The following is an 8,530-nucleotide window of genomic DNA, read 5'->3' as shown; positions in this document are numbered from 1 at the left end:
TGGGAATTATGTCGGGCACATCTCCCGTGAACTTCCTCAAATAACACATATGAAAGGTATTATGAATACCCTCTAGTTCTTCCGGTAATTCTAGCTTGTAAGCTTGATTCCCGATCCTCTGAAGAACTTTAAATGGTCCAATAAACATTGGACTCAACTTTCCCCTTCTACCAAACCTCATAAGTCCCTTTCATGGCGAGACTTTAGGTAAAACCAAATCTCCAACTTTGAATGATATCGGTTATCTTTTCTTGTCAGCATAGCTCTTTTGAGCATCTAACATCCTTTCCCTTATCACTTTCAACTTTTCAGCAGTCTGATGGACTATTTCAGGTCCCACAAACTTCTTTTCCCCAGCTTCCAGCCAACATGAAGGCATTCGCCACTTTTCCCCATACAAAGCATGATAAGGTGCCATCTTGAGGCTTGAGTGGAAACTATTATTATAGGCAAATTCTACTAAAGGTAAATGTTCATCCCAGTTACCTTGGAATTCCAGGGTACATGCTCTCAGCATATCCTCCAATGTTTGAATTGTTCGCTCGCTTTGACCATCGGTTTGCGGATGGTAAGTTGTATTCAAACACAACTTGGTACCCAAATTCCTCTTGTAGACTCCTCCAAAACCTTGAGGTAAAATGACTGTCACGATCGGATACAATCGTTAATGGAACACCGTGAAGCCTCACACTTTCCTTCACATAAGAATTCGCAAGTTTATCCATAGACCATTTCTCGTTGGCTGCTATGAAATGCGCACTCTTAGTGAGGCGATCAACGACCACCGAAATCATGTCGTGACCGTTCCTTGTTCTGGGCAGTTTAGTCACAAAATCCATGGTGATGTCTTCCCATTTACCCATGGGTACAGGTAAAGGTTCTAAACTCCCATATGGTTTCTGATGTTGTGCCTTAACCCTAGCACAAGTTACACACTCGGTCACATACTTAGCAACATCGAGCTTCATCGTCGGCCACCAGTAGTAGGGTTTTAGATCCCTATACATTTTCGTACTACCGGGATGAATCGAGTACATGGTCTTGTGAGCTTCTTCCATCAGAAGATCTCTTACTCCTCCCGTCTTAGGTACCCAAATCCTATCTTTGAATACCTTCAGTCCTTGACCGTTTGTATCAAACACCAACGTTTTATCCCAAACGTTCTTCCTTTCGGTCATTTTTCTCTAAAGCTTCCTCTTGAGCTTCCTCTATACCTTCCACAATTATCGAGACAACTTCAATTCGCAATGCTCTTGGCCTTTTCTTTTCAAGATTTACCTTTGATGGGTTTTATACAAAACAAACAATCCTATGTGTGCATGCAACCCTAATTTGAGGATCTATGTTTTCACTATTAGACATACAAGCATTGAACACAAAAACTAGAAACCCTAGGAGGCACATGTAATTTTCGAAATTAACATATAATTAGGGTTAGGATACATACCTTTATTGTTATATTGTAATAACAATCAAATCCTTGAAGATCTTGAACTTTGGTAGCAAGCGCCACAAATGTCGCGCCTCTAATGGCTCACACACAAACCTAGCAACCAAGGATTACTATGGAGAGAGAAGGAAAGTGGAAAATTCGGCCCTAGCCTCTCTTGGAGTGCCCTTAGACGAAATCCAACCCTATAAGGGTTTATATAGGTGATAAGGAAGGTTTAGGATAAGGCAGGTGTATCTTAGATAACCCTAATCCTTTAACTTCCTCCCTAAGGCTTCCAAGGCACCCTTAGAGCCCAAGGAAACCCCATGACACTCTAGATTTCGTTCCATCCCTCTAAGGGAGGTTCTAGGATGCTCAATGCTCAACTTTTGAACATTGTCACCTTTAGTCCCTGCAGTTTCAATTAATTCCTTTAATCCCAAAATTAATTCCAAATTAATTTTTGAATAAATACTAATTATACAATATGATTTCTAATTAATATATTATATCCATAATACATTAACAAATTAATTTATTAACCAAGTAATAAATTAATAAATCATTCTTCTCTCTCCAACAATAATCCTATTCAATTACCAGGTTTGAAGGCAACCCAAAAGGACATTGCTACTATCAATTCAAGTACATACCAATTATAGTTATGGGCTTAGACACCTAATCCAACAGTCACCCACTTGGATAAGTCTAATAACTATAGTTGTAAATATAACTTCAAAATTGACTAGCAAATTTTAGCTACCAAAAGCCGCTTTCGAACTCTGATCTTATCAGTGACGTGTCCTTAATATAAGGGATCATATATTCCTCCATTCTAGATATCGTATAGACTGAGACATGGATTTTAATCATTCTCTCTATCTATGTGTTGTTTCCCGATTTCCGATTTATGACGACTGACAACAGACTACAATTGAACACATCAAGTTAGTCTCGGCTTGGCCAAGCGCTTAGGTGTCATCACTAAATCATCGAGGGGCCCACAGATATTGCTTTTATCCACTTTGAGTAAAAGGAACGGATAAACTTCGACTCCAATGTCCGCTTGTATCTACTCATCAAATCACACACAATAATATGTTTTATAACACCAAGTTACTGGTGTGTTTACATATTATCAATGTGCAACCGACTTGCAGAATACAACTCACACGTCTCGGTTTCAAGAATATAAGATATTATCGTCTCACCAATCACTCGTAATAAAATCCATGAAGCGATCCAAGTGAGCGTGGGTTTAATCCAATACTCTAATCTTATAGCAGCACTCATGAACTCTGCAACAAACTTGTGGTATGTCTAAACACTTTAGACAATCTACAGACGGATTCATGACAATCTTCATTCATACCTACTTCCAAAGTATGAGCGACTGTGGAGGATTTGAATAATCTTATTATTCCAGAAGTCAAAACATGCAAAGTGAAACACAAGAATAATACTAATCCTATATGGCCCCAAACCTTTGAGTATAAATAAAACATTTTTTATTTAATCACCATATTGATTACTCATTATTTGTTGTTTCGGGTAATCAACTTCTTACTTGAATTATAACAACAGTTGTCTCATGCACCAAGCATGCACACTATGTTTACCTATGGTCCTTACTTCGTGAAATAGATCAAATGAACACACTTCCAATGATGCTCATTTCACAATTCCTAATCCTAATCATTAGTGTAAGAATACAAAGTTCTCGCCACTACTAGAATATGTTAGATTCTAACATTTTATGCAACAGTCCTTTGGTAATGTCACGGAACAAAAGTCACCAAGACTCGGCCAATGAAATTACAAAGTTCTCTATTGGAGATTGTTACACGACAATCCCATAGATGTGAAGTCTCACATTCAAAGTACATTCATCCTTCTTGCATAAAGGTTTCTAATCTAGACATAAATTCTTAACGTTCAACTCCCAATATGGAAACATTTCCATATTTGCCATATAACAACTCATTCTAAATAGAATCTTGTCTATTCATAATAATGTCAATATGGTCCATCCATTAGTATACTTCCAACTGCTCACAAGCGACCAATCCTTGGCGAACCTTAGATTGTCCTTGACAGTTGTTTAATTATTTTAGTCAAAGTCGGTTCTAGTCCCTTTTTCCCTCTTAATGCCCTAGACATTTGGAAAATTTTAGAATGGTCAAATATTACAGTATATGCAATCAATCCTATACGAGAAGCGTATGGGACACGATTCATAATGTCTTACATAAAAGCATGATACTTTATCAGCCATTTGCCATAATATTTCTATTTGCCACGTTCTCACAATTCAAACTATGAAGAGGGATGCCGTAATCATAATCGAATTTTGAGAATGCAGTTAATATATCATTGACTAAATTTGATTAAAATTTCTCGATCTAAGCTTTTAGATTTGAAACGAAGTATAACATTCTCTCCCTTAATTATAGAAAAACAACGTTTCAACCCCTGCAACTTTGCAAAGTGAAACTTTTGTTTTCTATAATTAATATTGCCAACCTGCAACACTTAAAATAATAATCATGCTCCCACTATCATGATGATTATATCCATTCCAGCATAACATTTATGCTCCCACTAGCTTTGACACGTATTCAGAAATCGGTTAAACTTCTAGAAAACAATACTTATTGACTTCCAAAGTTCATCTTTTCTAATACGATATGCTTCGATAAGCCTTTATCTAAGCTTCTCAAACTCATACACCTTTCCTTAGATAGCTCACATGTGTGTCTAAACTAATTCAGAACTTATATTACTAAGTCCCAAACGTTCAGACTAATCGCCAAATCTCACAATTCGAACTATGAAGAGGGATGCAGCAATCATAATCGAATTTGAGAATGCAATTTACATAATCGCTATCTCCTTAAAATCTCTCTTAGTGAAAGCGCTTCCTCACAATCATTTTCATGAAGGAGAGAAACCTTATGACACTTAGATTTTATGGTGTATGTCTTCCTATCCATGTGAATTTGTCATAACCATCATCGTAAGATAATGTTCGTGACAAATCCAAACTCATATGAACAAAACTTGTTCATACTTGATTTCTTGCCATCAAGGGTCCCACCATTGCTTCCAAGTTATTTAGCAGTTCACCTATACTTATCAATGTTCATTCATTGAACAAGGTGCTTGCCTTTACGCAGTCTATTGAGAACTTTTAGAACTCATATGCATAGTTTACTAAACTGGAATGGCACATAAACAAGGATATGTCAACACGATAGGTTACAAACCTCAAGTCGTGCGCTAGTGTTTAATAATAGGTTTACTCTTGATTTGTTCTTGAAACTTTTCAAGATCATTTAGACTCCTACTGACCTCTTGACATATAAGATTCTCCTATCAAGAAACATTTCTTGACAAACAAATATTCAATAGTTAGTGTGGATTCTTATCAAGACAAACACTACACACAATTGGTATTAGTTGGTCTTTGTCTTATCCAAGACATCACAATTTACCAATTTGAAACGTGCAAGAGTAAGAAAAAACAATTTTCTACTTCACATTTGAAGAGTGTGTTAGAACTTCTTAAGATGTGTCACTCAATTCACAATCTTGGAGTATGACTCTAAGACTTGAGTTTGGAACGAAGTATGACTCATCCTTTTGATTTAACCATTTCAACAATTTCTGATTCCTCTTCTTAGCCATACTAGTGCACTAAGATGTCCTTAGAGGATTAATTGTGATATGGTTTCGTAATCAACAAGACGATCATAAAACACGATACAAAAGTACTCTCCCTTCTTCTTAGATTGGAGAAACTTTTATCTTTCTGCCTAATTGATTCTTCTTATTCGTTCTGCCATACATTGAAACTTTTCAATGATTCAGAATTACACTTAATCTTGTAAGCATAACCACATTTACTAGACTTTTAGTAAATCATGACGAATAATCTTATTGTTCTTTGTGGTGGACTTGACTAGTGCACAACATTGTGTATCAGGTCCTTCACTTGACTCTTTGTCAAGGAATTAGTCTTAATTTTTCAAATATGAAGGTTCTCATTCATCATACAATACAATTTGTATGATTCCAAGTTTCTGTCCAATTGAAACTCGGGCGACAAGAATCTTTCCTTATTTGGTAAATTCTCGATATTTCCACAAATAACATAACTAAGAATCACATCCATTTCAACATTGCTAAAACTAGAAATACACAAACGTCAATTTTTCATACATGCCATTGCAAGGAAATAAATAAATAAGATGAAAACAAAATTTTATTTTATTTATAAAAGGTGCGGAAAAACTTGTCCTTACAATGCAATTCAAATGAAAAACTACGCTATTACATATTCCTAAGCAATCTATCATAACTCTAAAAGTAGCAGCTCCAAAAATCCGATCATCGAATCATGCAATCGAAATCCATTTCTTCGCGATCAGACTTAGCTCACTTCTTCCTTTAAGCTTCCTCTCTTTTCTTTGATTCTACAAAACATCAAAAAATGTAATCTTATCACATAATGTATTAAGAATCAAACATAGGAACTTACAGAGTTAGTTAATGGATTTTGCCTGAAGTAGAGTCATACGTCTTGACTCTCCCATCTCTTAGATCTCTCAGGTAGACAGAGCAGCTTCGTCTCCAGTGCCCCTTCTCTTGGCAATAAAAGCAAATTGACTCTTTTGGAATAGCACACGGAACTACCTCAGACTTTGCCTTTCTCTTATGGTCAAACTTTTTGACCATGACATGCCTTTCGTTGCCATTGCCTATCTCCATGGAGGTTTGGAAGGAAGATCTACCAATCAACTTTGCTTCTCTAGTACGCCAAATCATTTCTGATTCAGCAGCAACAAGCAAATAGGTGAGATCGATGAGGGTCACGTCGTGGTCCATCATATAGTACTCTCTTACGAACTCACTATATGAGTCAGGAAGCGATTGAAGAACCTAGTCAACAACCAGCTTCTCACAGACAACGAATCCCAACATTCTTAACTTGTCAATGTGCGACTTCATCTTTAAGACGTGTGCACACACTGATTTTCCTTCTTTGTGTTTACTTGCAAAAAGGGCTTGAGTGAGCTTGAACTTTTCAAGCCTTCGAACTTGTGGGTCAGGGAGAACAATAGGAGGAGGTGGAGGAAGTGAAGAATGATCTATTGTTCCTAGATTGAATCGTGGAATATCATCTTCATGTGGAAAGCTTGTTCCAAGGGATTTGGGAAGACCATAGTTAGAATCAGACATCTACAAAACAGGAGAAAATTCAAGTCAGTTGATTGAGTCCTTAATAAAACACCCAAATGAGATATTAAGGCTAGGATCCAACACAATACACTGCAACCTAGAAGAGGGATGCCGTAATCTAGTTGCAGAATATTTGAAGGTAGGTAAATGACGATTTACCAATTTCCACCATGAAAAACGAAAAATGAAGTTTAAGTTTTAAATGAATTGAAACTCCTAGATCCTTTTGAGATTCATTGAACCTTTCAATGGCATGTTTAATCTCGATTATTCCCTTCATATTTGTGACTGGGATGCCGAGGATCACAAACAAGGTGTGAATAACCATACGAATCACGTGGTGCACCCAATGCTACTATCACCTAATCAATGTGTCGGTTAGCCACACACGCTCCATTGATCTATGATAAACATCGAGCCACCCTTCGCCACCAATGTCAATCCCAAATTAGTGTGCCGGTTAACCACACACACTCCACTAACGTTCGACAAGGGTACGAAGTGTAATTCCATGGATTAGCATACAATTTCACATTTTTCCTAAAGTAACTGTGATTTGGGAATTTGTAAAAACATGTAGTTACTTTGTACTTCATTATACTTATAATGGAAGGTTTTGTCCTATCCTACCCGTTCGGCTAACGACCCTCCACTAGTCAAGAGTGCGGTGGGTAAGAGTGGATACCCATTCAATCGTCATTTTATAGGCAATTTCCTTAAACACCCCTTATAGACCAGCTTCGTGAATGAGGCCTACTAACGGTAAGACTGACTGTTTACTCATACATATATATATATATATATATATATATATATATATATATATATATATATATATATATATATATATATATATATATATATATATATATATTAGACTTTTAATGTTATATATAGTATAGGGTGTATTTTATACTTTTAAAATACTAGGTGGTCTAATTTAATAAATTATACTTTTAATTTAATTAAATTTAAACCAAAACTTTATGGAATTATTAACTCTTTTTTAATTATACACTTTAATTAATTAATAAAACCATAAGGGTGTAATTTGAACTTTTCAAAATACTAGGGTTTTAATCATATTTAACTTTTTCGAAAAATTAAAACTTTTTAATTTTAAACTCTTAAATATTAAAATATTGATTTAATAATTATCCAAAATTAAACAATTAATTTAAAATTATTAAATCTTGTAGGATTATCTATTAAATTAAACAATTAATTTAATCTAATCCCATATCCCCTAAGATTTGAAAATTTATGGAATGGGATAATTCATAAGATCTTCAATTCTCTATTTAAGGAATCAAGGATAATTACAAGATATGGCATTATCCAAATCCCTAAAATTTGGGAATCCTATCTAAGGGACAAGGCAAATTTCGAAATTCTAGGGTTAGACAACCCCAAAATCGAAATCATGGGGCCAAAGGAAAGGGTTTAGGAAACCCTACCAAAATTTCAAAATCTAGGGTTTAGAAACCCTAATTTCGAAAATCAAGCCTCCAGGGTTTATTAGCCATAAACCCTAATTGTCATATTCATACATTTGTATCAAATCTAATTGAAAACAAAAACCTGGCTCTGATACCACTGATGAGTTTTATACAAAACAAACAATCCTATGTGTGCATGCAACCCTAATTTGAGGATCTATGTTTTCACTATTAGACATACAAGCATTGAACACAAAAACTAGAAACCCTAGGAGGCACATGTAATTTTCGAAATTAACATATAATTAGGGTTAGGATACATACCTTTATTGTTATATTGTAATAACAATCAAATCCTTGAAGATCTTGAACTTTGGTAGCAAGCGCCACAAATATCGCGCCTCTAATGGCTCACAAA

This window comes from Lactuca virosa, chromosome 8 (genome assembly GCF_052849685.1).
Source record: "Lactuca virosa cultivar CGN04683 chromosome 8, Lactuca_virosa_CGN04683_v6, whole genome shotgun sequence".
Lineage (NCBI taxonomy): Eukaryota > Viridiplantae > Streptophyta > Magnoliopsida > Asterales > Asteraceae > Lactuca > Lactuca virosa.
This window is presented reverse-complemented; position numbering follows the sequence as displayed.